We start from the raw sequence: 11334 nt of genomic DNA, 5'->3' as shown, positions 1-11334 counted from the left end.
TGACGGGTTTTTATTTTTTTATCCAAGAATTTGGGGCCCCAAACTCTTGTGTCCAGGGGCCCCGGAATTTCTTAACACACCCTGAGACTATTCGCTTTAGACCGCGCCTAATAATGATGTTTTAACTTGTGGCTTCTGTTCATGCCGAATTAACTCATTCCATTCTCAATAGTTATTAAAGATTTAATTATTGACCGCATGGACACAGGCTCAGAAACGTCTAAATTAATAGCACTGCAAAACCAAATGTTCTACAATACTCACTCTTTATTTTCCTGCGAAACGTGTCACATATATATATTAAATTGTGACAAAGTATGACAAACATTTTTGGGCGCCACTGGCGATCATAATATTGCAATGCTCTTAAAACTACCTCAAAAGTGGGATATTTTCACTACGATATTAATCTCTAAGTAACATATTATAATGAATATTTAATAAAAATGTTTAAAAGCTAAAAGCTAACTAAGTTCGCTCATTAAGCTGACAGCAAATAACTGATTCCGAACAGAGACATGCACAGAAAAGTTTGTCAGACTATAAATGCAATCATTACACAAAACAAAGTTTAAACTAGAATGTTTTATTGATTTTAATACAGAGAATACGTAACAACGCTTGTTTTATGAAACTATGGCATATTATGGAAAAAGTGTGGGGCGCTTTTCGAACCTGATAAATGGAGCACCCTACGCTTTTACAAAATTCTACTATTTACTGTTCCTTAATTGATTGAAAATTATTTTCTACTTTTTAGTTGATTTTATCATAAAAACGTGTTTTTTAGTTTTTTGAACTATATTTATTTCTATATACTTATTTATTATACTTATTTATAATATTATTTATTTGTAATACTTATGATGTTTTTTCTATGTACTCATGTTATAGTATTGTGTGTAAAAATTAAATAAATTATACACACTGAAGCTATTTTTTTCTAATATAGGAGTAGCAGACGAGCATGCCGTCCACCTGATGGTGAGTGGCTACTGCCGCCCATGGACATCCGTAATCAACCCAGATAGGATTACATTCCTACCTGTAGTCGGTCACAGATGCGCCACTACCCGTGAGGACTAAGCTGAAACGCCTCGGAAAAGTCTGTCTCCCTTACCACACCCTTCAAACCGGAACACAGCAGCGCCTAACACTGCTGTTATTAGGTAGAAATAGGTGTGACGGTGGTGCCGCCGGAGTCGAACCACAAAGGGCTCTAGACACTTGTTATTTGCAGTTAAGTAATGAAAAGGCGACGTTATCATTACACCAAAGAATTGCCGCCGAAATTATTTTCGCGCCGATATATTTATAGACATGGCTGCAGACATTGTGTGGTAAACAATGACGTAGTTTACAGATCACATAACCAGTAGAAATGCCTTCTGTAATATATTAAATAATTGACCAAGTTTAAGTAGAACCCAAAAAAAGGTTCCATACCAACATTTTTAGTTGGAGCCCCGAGACAGACAGCGGAAGGTTAGTTATAGGATTCCGTTCTTACCCTGTGAATACGGAACCCTAATAAGACAGATTCTACTTACAGTTTCACACTAGGATTCCCTGTGCCATTGATAATAATTGTGTATTATCCACAGAACCCTGTTTGTACACCCAGGCCCCGTATAGAAATCTAAATTAATCATTTAGATAGCTGTCTAGGCAGGGATCGAACCCGGGACCATCTGCGCGTCAGACCAGTATTATGACCACTCCACCACGCGTTTTGTCAAAATATTCAAAAATAAATAGGTTAAATAATACAGTTCTTAAGCAAAAAATTCAGCTTCAATCATGTTTGGGCCACTGACGTGTCTCTTCTCAGAATAAGAAGCATTAGGCCATAGTCTTAAGTTAGTTTGACGACCCGCGTGGTGGAGCGGTCACCATACCGGTCTACCGCGCAGTGGGTCCCGGGTTCGATCCCCGGCCAGACAGATATCTAAATGATGAATTTAGGTTTCTGTTTCTGGGTCTGGGTGTTTGTGTATTTGTCTCTGTGTGTGTCCATGGCACCCACGATACGGGGAATCCTAGTGTGGGGCTGTGAGTGTAGGAAGCGTCTACCGCGCTGGCCAAGTGCGTATTGGTAGACTTCACATACGTTTGAAATAAATAATAGTTTAAAAAAAACTAAAAAAATACTCTTTTTATAGAAAATCCAACTAAAAAATAGAAAATATTTTTTTTTTAAATTTGAATTAAGAATAGTGTAAATAAGATAAAAATATTTTTTATTGTAAAAAAAGCGTGAAAAAAAACCTTTATTGGTCTTAACGCAGACCTTCCGGGTCTCAGGAAAAAAAAATCGCTGATCCTGATTATCCTAGTAAGGATAACGGGTCAGAATGTTTAAAATATTGAATTGTCACCGGTCCTTAATAAGTATGCCAAATTTCGAGTTAATCCGACGTTTTGAAGGGGGTTAAAATCGTGTTCAAAGATTCCGTTACATACTAACATACCAACATACATACGTCTGAAGCTAATAAAAGCGTATTAAAAAAGCAGGTTTCTTCGCAATGTTGTTCTTCATCTTCTTGATAATTAATTTCTAAACGCACATAACTTTGAATGAGGCCTGGAGTTTTAACCATGGACCTTCTGATTGAGGTCCGAGTCCAAATACATAATCTAGTATTTTACTGAAATATCGAAACATGCATAGTAAAAATAAAAATGCAACCATTTCTACGGATAACCAGGTCTATGGTCCTCACAGTTTTCTGAATAAATCGCCGATGCGCCATTCATATTTTTTTATGGCGCCAATAAATTTGCACAAAATGGCCGCCACCGATCAACTGTCAAACGCAGCGCGCGAAATTCACTACCGCCGACATTTTGATGGTATTCTGTGGTCTAGTGCCACAGATGAAAATAAATAAATGCGTAAATAAATACATTTTATCAGTGCCAATACAAAATATGTATTTATTTATCTTTATTTTCACTGTAGGTACACAGTAGGACTGTAGATTCATTTGGTATTTCAATAATAAAAAATGTCGTCTTCTTACCACGCTTTTATTAGCTTGGGTTGTATGTATATATGTAACGGAATCTTTGAACTCGATTTTTACCTACTTTGAACGGTCCGATTAATTTAAAATTTTGAACACTTACCAAGAATCAATGACAATACACGAATCAGGATTAATCATTTTCTTTGTGCCATTTTAGCGTGGTTAATAGTTTTTAATCTATAATTATTTGTTATAACGGCCTTAGTAACACACCCTATAAAATAATTCAAGTACCTATCTAAGAGTATTACGGCTCAAAAGATAGATTGCTTGACATACGGACAGACAGCGGAAGTTTAGTATTACCTTCTATCATTACGCTGCAGGTACGGAACCCTAAAAGACGGTGGAACCCTTTGTGGTTCGACTCCGGCGGCACCACCGCCACACCTATTTCTGTCATAACAGCAGTTTTGAGCGCTGCTGTGTTCTAATTTGAATTGAATAATTATCGGGAATATGTCTATATTCCCGAGCCGTTCCAGCCTAGTCTTCAGGGGTAGCGGCCCACCTGCAGCCGACTCCAGATAGGAATATCTAATCGTATCTGAGTTTGATTACAGATGTCCATGGGCGGCAGTAGCCACTTACCATCCGGTGGACTGCATGCTCGTCTGCTACTCCCATATTATAAAAAAAAAAAACAAAAAACCCGCTCCCATAGGACTTCCATCTCAACATGACAAGACAGTTTAGTATTCTGACGGTAACAAGATATTCCTGGGAACCTAATTGCAAATTAGGTCGACATATTGCTTAACCTAATTCATTAGCAAGACCACGCTACACGCCATCCGGTTTCTGGATCTGGTGTTATAAACCTGAAATGAAATTATTATAGTGTATATAAGCAATGATAGCCTAGTGGTTAACTCAGCCTCTTGATCGAAGGTGCAAATCCCAGGCACACACCTCTGATTTTTCAAATTTATGTGCATATTACAAATAATAATCACTTGCTTAAACGGTGAAGGAAAACATCGTGAGGAAACCTGCATACCTGAGGAATCTAAAAAATAAAAATTAAACGTATGTGAAGTCTTCCAATACGCACTTGTCCAGCGCGGTGGACTAATCCTTCTCATTCAGAAAGCAAACCCGTGCCCATGATGATGAAATTATTATTGTTATTTTTTTATAATATAGAAGCAGAAGACGAGCATGCAGTCCATCTTAGAGTAAGTGGCTACTGCCTTGGTATTAAGTGGAACGCCTCCGAAATGTACCCTTACCACAACCTTTACTTTTTTTGCTAATTAGAACATAGGATATCTGTCAAGTGTCTTCCACCAGCGTCAACACAAATTTGCGCCCGTTTTATCATATTTACCACGAATTTCCTTGAGATTTCCTGCGGTAACACTTCGCATTCCACTCGAATAATCTCCTCAAGAGCTGCGATTGACATGTGACTTCAAGTAGTCCCAAAAAAAAAGTCTGGGTTGGTTAAATCGGTCGATCTTGCTGGCTATGCCAAAACGGGAGATCACACGACCAGGAAACGCTTCCTTCACAATATCGATTCTGGCTCGTGCTGTGTGCGGTTGCACCTTCTTGTTGAAACCACATCATCAGGCCCTGATCACCCCATTCCGGTAGAAACAAATCGTTTATCATGACCCTGTAGCGTTCGCCAGTAATAGTTTGTACTGCCGATGGCGTCTGCAAAAAAATACGGTCCAATCACTACGCATGAACACCGCACCAGACAGTGACTTTAAGTGGATGTAATGACTCAACAGTAACAAGCCTCAGACAATCACCAACAACAAGCAGCATACGTGACTTCCATCCACCTGATAGTACGTGGCTACAGCGGTATGGATGAGGACAGCGCGAGATCGGGACTTGTGGAAGTCGAGTGAGAAGGCCTACATCCAGCAGTGGGTGACAAAGGGCTGAAGAAGAAGAAGAAGAAGAACAGCGGTATGGACATCTGTAATCAACCAGATAAGATTAGATTCCTCTCAAGTTGGTCACAGATGCGTCGGTACTCCTAAGGCCTGTGTTATGGAAAAGTATGTCTCCCTTACCACACCCTTCAAACTAGTACACATCAGCGCTTACCACTGCTGTTATTAGGCAGGAATTGATTTTTTTTTATAATGTAGGAGTAGCAGACGAGCATGCAGTCCACCTGATGGTAAGTTGCTACTGCCGCCCATGGACATCTGTAATCAACCCCAGATAAGATTAGATATTCCTACCTGAGGTCGGTCACAGATGCGCCGCTACCTCTGAGGACTAAGCTGGAACGCCTCGGAAAGGTCTGTCTCCCACACCACACCAAACCACACCCTTCAAACCGAAACAGAGCAGCCTAACACTGCTGTTATTAGGTAGAAATAGGTGTGGCAGTGGTGCCGCAGGAGTAGAAACCACAGAGAATTCTACCATTTTCAATTTGCGTCACACCACAAAGGGTTCTGCTACCTTCAATGCTTAATAAACGCAGCATACAACTCCATACCGTATCCGGTTTCCGGATAATCGGATAGTGTGTAGCGCTCTCAAGAGTGAATAACCGAATTAGGTCTTTCAATTGACCCATATTTTAGTTGTAGACCAAAATTAATGCATTAGTATTTAGCAGTCACGCTAGGAAATGGCGACCCTTACCACACACTCTTAGGAAGATGCCTAATGAATATATTACTAGCTTTTACCCGTGTCTAGCAAATTTATGTGCGTATTAAAAATTACTTATCACTTGCTAAACGGTGAAGGAAAACATCGTGAGGAAACCTGCATACTTGAGAGATTTATAAAAAAAAAAACTCAAAGGTATGTGAAGTCTACCAATACGTACTTGGCCAGCGCGGTGGACTATGGCCTAATCCTTCTCATTATGAGAGGAGACCCGTGCCCAGCAGTGGGACGTTAATGGGTTGATGATGACCCGTGTCTTTACTCGCAGACAGAGGTACCTATGCCTGGGGAACGGTACTTTACTTAAGACGAGCTTTTGCCCGCGGCTTCGCTCGCGTTACGAAGTAATATTTTCATCCCCTATTTTATTCCCTTGGGGGTAGAATTGATCAAAATCCTTTGTTAGCGGATGCCTACGTCATAACATCTACCTGCATGCCAAATTTCGGCCCGATCCGTCCAGTGACTTGGGCTGTGCGTTGATAGATCACTATATCAGTCAGTCACCTTTGAGTTATATATATTTTTTCAAAATAAAGGGCACACTGTGTCGTTTTTAACAAAAGTGTAACAAACAAACACACAGTCACATTTATAATATTAATCAAGATGATTGAAATAATGAAACTGAAAGCTAAAAACAGTCTAATTCGACAAGGGAGGCACCACCGTCACACCTACAGGTGTAGCAGTTCAGTGTGTGTGGGTGTGTACTGACTTACATATGAGGCGAGCTTAGTGCTCAGGAGTGACGTGTGCTCGGCTTCAGGTGGAACCTGTGCTATGGAGTTACAGATGTACATACTACGGTGACCATCAGGTTGCATCGTTTGCTACAAGATTTGGTTACACTTCAAACCAGAACAGCGTTACTGCTAGAAATAGGTACTGTGGATTATGAAGATACCAACTGCGTTATGTCGGAAATACTTCACGTTGTAACGGAAACCAGGGCCGGATTTGAAGGTTTGGATACCCTGTGGCAACGAAGGAGGGCCCTAATGAACAATGCCGACATGCGCAGTTAAGTGGTGCAAAAACACGAAATCGAAGAAAAAGTGAGGAGAAATACTGTTTAATTCGTAAATGATCTAAAAATACACGATTTTAATATTTTTCAAACACGAAATTAGATGACAGAGAGAATTTTAATTGTCAAAACTGGTTACATTTTCTTGTTAGGATTGAGTAATCTGTACTAATCTATGGGGGCCGATTACTAATGTCCATGGGCGGCCGTCTGCTCGTCTGTTACTTATATTATAAAAAAATACTTAAAAGTAATTAACTTTAAAATTGCGAAAAATACTGTTAGGAAAAATCTAAAAAGTGGCTGACTCGGCGAAATTTTGATAACTTTTCTCTATTTTGGGGCCCCTCTCAAGTGGGCCTTTAGCAGCAGCCACGTCGTTCAAATCCGGCCCTGACGGAAACACTTAAAATATTCTACGTATTGATTAAGAATTTATTTCTGGATTGTACTTAGTATAACTTTTCTTGTAGGTTTCAACTCAGAAATGTCTTTAAGAGCGTAGAATAGTTGTAGTTGTTATTCATAAAGTTATTCATAAAGTGATATTTTATTATGTAACGGGTACTCACGATATGCGTTTTTGCGTTTTTTAATTGCCGATATTTCGATATTTAGTCTAAAATCATATATTTATAAGGTGCTCTGTAATTTTATAACATGGAGTAGCAGACGAGCATGCAGTCCACCTGATGGTAAGTGGCTACTGCTATGAACATCTGTAGTCGACTCGAGATAGGATTTGATATTCGTACCGGAGGTCGGCCACTGATGCGCTGCTACCCCTGAGGATTAAGCTGGAACGCCTCGGAAAAGTATGTTTCCCTTATCACACCCTTCAAATCAGAACACAGCAGCGCCTAACACTGCTGTTATAAGGCAGAAATAGGTGTGACGGTGGTGCCGCCGGAGTCGAACCACAAAGGGTTCTACCCCCTTCAGAGTTTTGAGTGGTTTGAGTCCTACTGTACGACCATTGACACCGCACCGAGGTTCGAGATTCCTATCTCCGAGGTCTGACGTTCAAATCCCAGGCACCTCTGATTTTTCAAAGTTATGTGCTTATTATAAATTAATTATCACTTGCTTTAACGATGAAGGAAAACATCGTGAGGAAACCTGCATACCTCAGAAACCTTAAGGTTTGTGAAGTCTACCAATACGCACTTGTCCAGCGCGGTGGACTATGACCTAATCCTCGCTCTGAGAGACCCGTACCCAGCATGGGTCAATAATGATGATGATGATGGTACAACCGCTACCGCGGGTGTAGAATGTACATACAGCTTTGGTAAGGACAGTAGGGGGTCCAAAACATACATTAGTAAAGATACTTCGCCGCCTTGAAATTGAATGAAGCCAGAAACCGCTTATTTTAGTAAGTTCTTTTTTTGAATTCTTGACAAATAAACACATTTTTAGAGAAAATTTACGAATAAATAACTTATACTGCGTAATTTACGTAATAAATGAATAATTATTTCAAATATTTAAGGGACATTTTAGCACGGAGACGTGGCAAAACATTTTTACGCAACTATTTAAATTCTCAAAACTGGGTACATTTTCTTGTTCGGAGTGAGTAATCTTTATTAATCTATGGTCCAAAAGTTCAAAATCAGAGGCATGATCGATGTAGACGAAAATTAAGTCAACTGTATGAAAATGTTAGAACTCTCTGTGTATTCGAAGGTTTTTTTTAGTTTTAGTATTTGTTATTATAGCGGTCACAGCATAGTACAAACTCTGTAAAAAATCCAAGTGGCTATCTATTACGATTTTTGAGATAGAGCCCTGTAACAGACTGACAGACAGCGGAGACTTAGTAATATGGTTCCATTTTAACTTTTAAGTGCGGAACCCAAAAAACACTAATGAATAAAGACCTCAGCTCAGTGGACGTTATATTTAAACAGAAATAAAGCCTCTTACAAAATTGCCTTAAAGCTTACTATGGAGAATGAACCACAATTTAAGATCGTCCGTCTCTTTCCCACACTGCGTCTGTGTGCGCCCTTTAATATAACACACCCCAATGTGAAAGGTCGGTTTATGTGTGCGAAGTACAGGTATTCAATATTCCAGTTGCCAGCGTCGAAATTTACCCTGATTTGTGGGAGATATTTAATGCCGTTATTGTTGAATGCCGCCTTATTGTGTTTATTATAATGAAATTACTTTTGAGTCTGTATAAATGTATTACTATTTTATATTATTTAAGAAGTTTTTCATTGTCCACAATAAATTAATAAGGAACATAGGGCGATGCTGTGGTGTTACACATATATCAAATTTATAAATAGTATGTAAATAGTTTTTCCAATAAAAATATTTATTTATTCATTTTAAGATGTCATAATATTGATTTGAAGAAAATGGACCTTAGGGGATGGGTAGTTAAAGCAGTAATTTTACGTTACTTTACATATACGTTTGTCACTTGAAAATATTATTTTTACAAAGATATAAATGTGAAGATATGACACACTGTGATGAAGTCACAAGGATACTTGTGCACTTCGATTCAGAACAAAAACTAAATACATCTGCCTAGCTGGGAATTGAACCCGCGATTCTCGGAGAATCGGACAAACAAATATTACTTGTTAGAGTAATTATTATAAACTTTGTTTAGTTTTTCTAAAAATGAAATAACACCAATTTCATAAAAAAAAACCCGATTGCTTAAAAAATAAAGTCATTGTCGTTCGTTCAATTTAGATGAATTCAACGACTCTTCATAATATATCCAAATCATACCTTTCGGCTGGTAAAAATAATACATACATTCGCTCGAAATACATTACCCTCCGCCATTGAGAAACATTTATCTGAGCTTAAAAATAAATAAAATAAAATTTTCAAATACGTTTAAAAAGCGCACTAAAAATAAAACAAGGAAATTTTAAATATCGAGCTAGCAACACAAACATCGCCGTCCACACAAAACGAAATTCCTAAGGCAGTACCCGTTCGGTTCGCTTGTAAAACGGTCGTGTGTTGTGTTTAAATTGTGTTGTGTTGTGATTATTGTGAATCCTAAGGCAGACGGTTAGTAACTCAATTCTCACACTAATTAACACACACACACAATTCTCACACTAATTAGTTAATTTGAAGTTACATTTTTATAGAATAGTTAGTTTATTTCAAGAATTGTTTTAAAGAATCCTGTTTGGGTCCCATTTTCAACTATTACATGTAATGTTTTTGTGTTTCGATAGCTTGTATGTAAGGAACTCAATTACTCAACCAACTTCATTTCTTTTAGTAAAAGTTGTATTTGCTACGAAATATAGTCATTAATGGTATATTATTAACATTATTATTCATGTCTAATCTCTATTATAGTTCCAATATGTTCTAGGAACATACATTTTAGTATTTCGTACAAACGAAAGCTCAAATTGAAATCTACATAAGCTTATATGTAGCTTTTGTACTGAAAATAATTTCAATGTAGTTTTAGTTATTTTAAACTTAATTTTATATTACTGTCCCACTGGTGCATGCGTCTCCTTGCAGAGGAGGAAATTTCTTCTTCTCCTCCAAATAGAGGTAGAATCCTCTGTGGTTCGACTCCAGGGGCACCACCACATCTATTTCTGTAATAACAGTAATGTTAAGTCCTGTGTTCTGGTTAGAAGGGTGTAATAACAAGGGTGCGATCTATAATATGGGAGTAGCAGACGAGCATGCAGTCCACCTGATGGTAAGTAACTACTGTCGCTCATGGACATCTGTTATCAACCTTGAATATGATAAGAGGCCTACCTAAGATCGGCCACAGATGCGCTATCCCTGAGGACTAAGCTGGAACGCCTCGGAAAAGTTTGGCTCCTCTAGCATACTCTTCAAACCATAACACAGCAGCGCTTGACACTGCTGTTATAAGGTAGAAATAGGTGTGGCGGTGGTGCCGCCGGAGTCGAACCACAGAGGGTTCTACCACTTTCCGAACTTGTGAACAATGAAGAACACAAGCCTGTGTAGGTAATCAAATTTATTATTTGTAAAATTATTAAGCGTGAAGGAGTTTTTAGTCTTCAATTGTGGGGAAACCCTTGCCTAGCTGTGGGATGCAAGGGTAGCAGGTAACCAGCTTCAAAGGCGTATGAAGCGTACATGTATATGAGGCGAGCGGCTTAGTGCTCAGGAGTGACGTGTGGTCGGCTTCAGGTGGAACCTGCTCTGTGTGGAGTTACAGATGTACATACAACGGTCACTAACATCAGGTGATCATGCTGTGCTACTACAATTATACAAAATGTATTTGTGTAGGTACGTATGTATAATGCACCAAACTGCTAGTCCGTTCTGAAGTTGTTGCGAGCAGGTGTAGTCATACAATTTGCTATGGCGACGCGACCCATTTCTACATTCAGAGCGGACTAGCAGTTTGGCGCGGACTATACGCACGTAAGAAATTATTAATTATCGTATTTAATAAAAAGTTACAAAACAGTTTTTTTACATCACACGACACGAAACGATATATTATAACGAAACGTATCGTAGTAAATCAAAATAGTTTTTTTAAACTCTTTTTGAACGTCAATATATCTACCACCACTTCGTAAGGCAGTGATAGCCTAGTGGTTAAGAAACTCGGCCTCTCGATCG

At 38.7% G+C, this 11334-nt stretch overlaps 1 protein-coding gene across 1 annotated transcript in view; it reads left to right on the top strand.

Annotated features, from left to right (window-relative positions):
- The first annotated feature begins 9693 nt into the window (after positions 1-9693).
- The window catches only part of sli (slit guidance ligand), a 147837-nt gene continuing 146196 nt past the window's right edge, over positions 9694-11334 (top strand). Inside the window, exon 1 of the mRNA XM_073087123.1 lies at positions 9694-9762. The gene's annotated coding sequence lies outside the window, so the exon portion shown is untranslated. The remainder of the gene's footprint in view (positions 9763-11334) is intronic.

This window comes from Epargyreus clarus, unplaced genomic scaffold (genome assembly GCF_041222505.1).
Source record: "Epargyreus clarus isolate Ecla_fem2 unplaced genomic scaffold, WU_Ecla_fem_2.2 ptg000025l, whole genome shotgun sequence".
NCBI classification, from domain to species: domain Eukaryota; kingdom Metazoa; phylum Arthropoda; class Insecta; order Lepidoptera; family Hesperiidae; genus Epargyreus; species Epargyreus clarus.
This window is presented reverse-complemented; position numbering and strand designations above follow the sequence as displayed.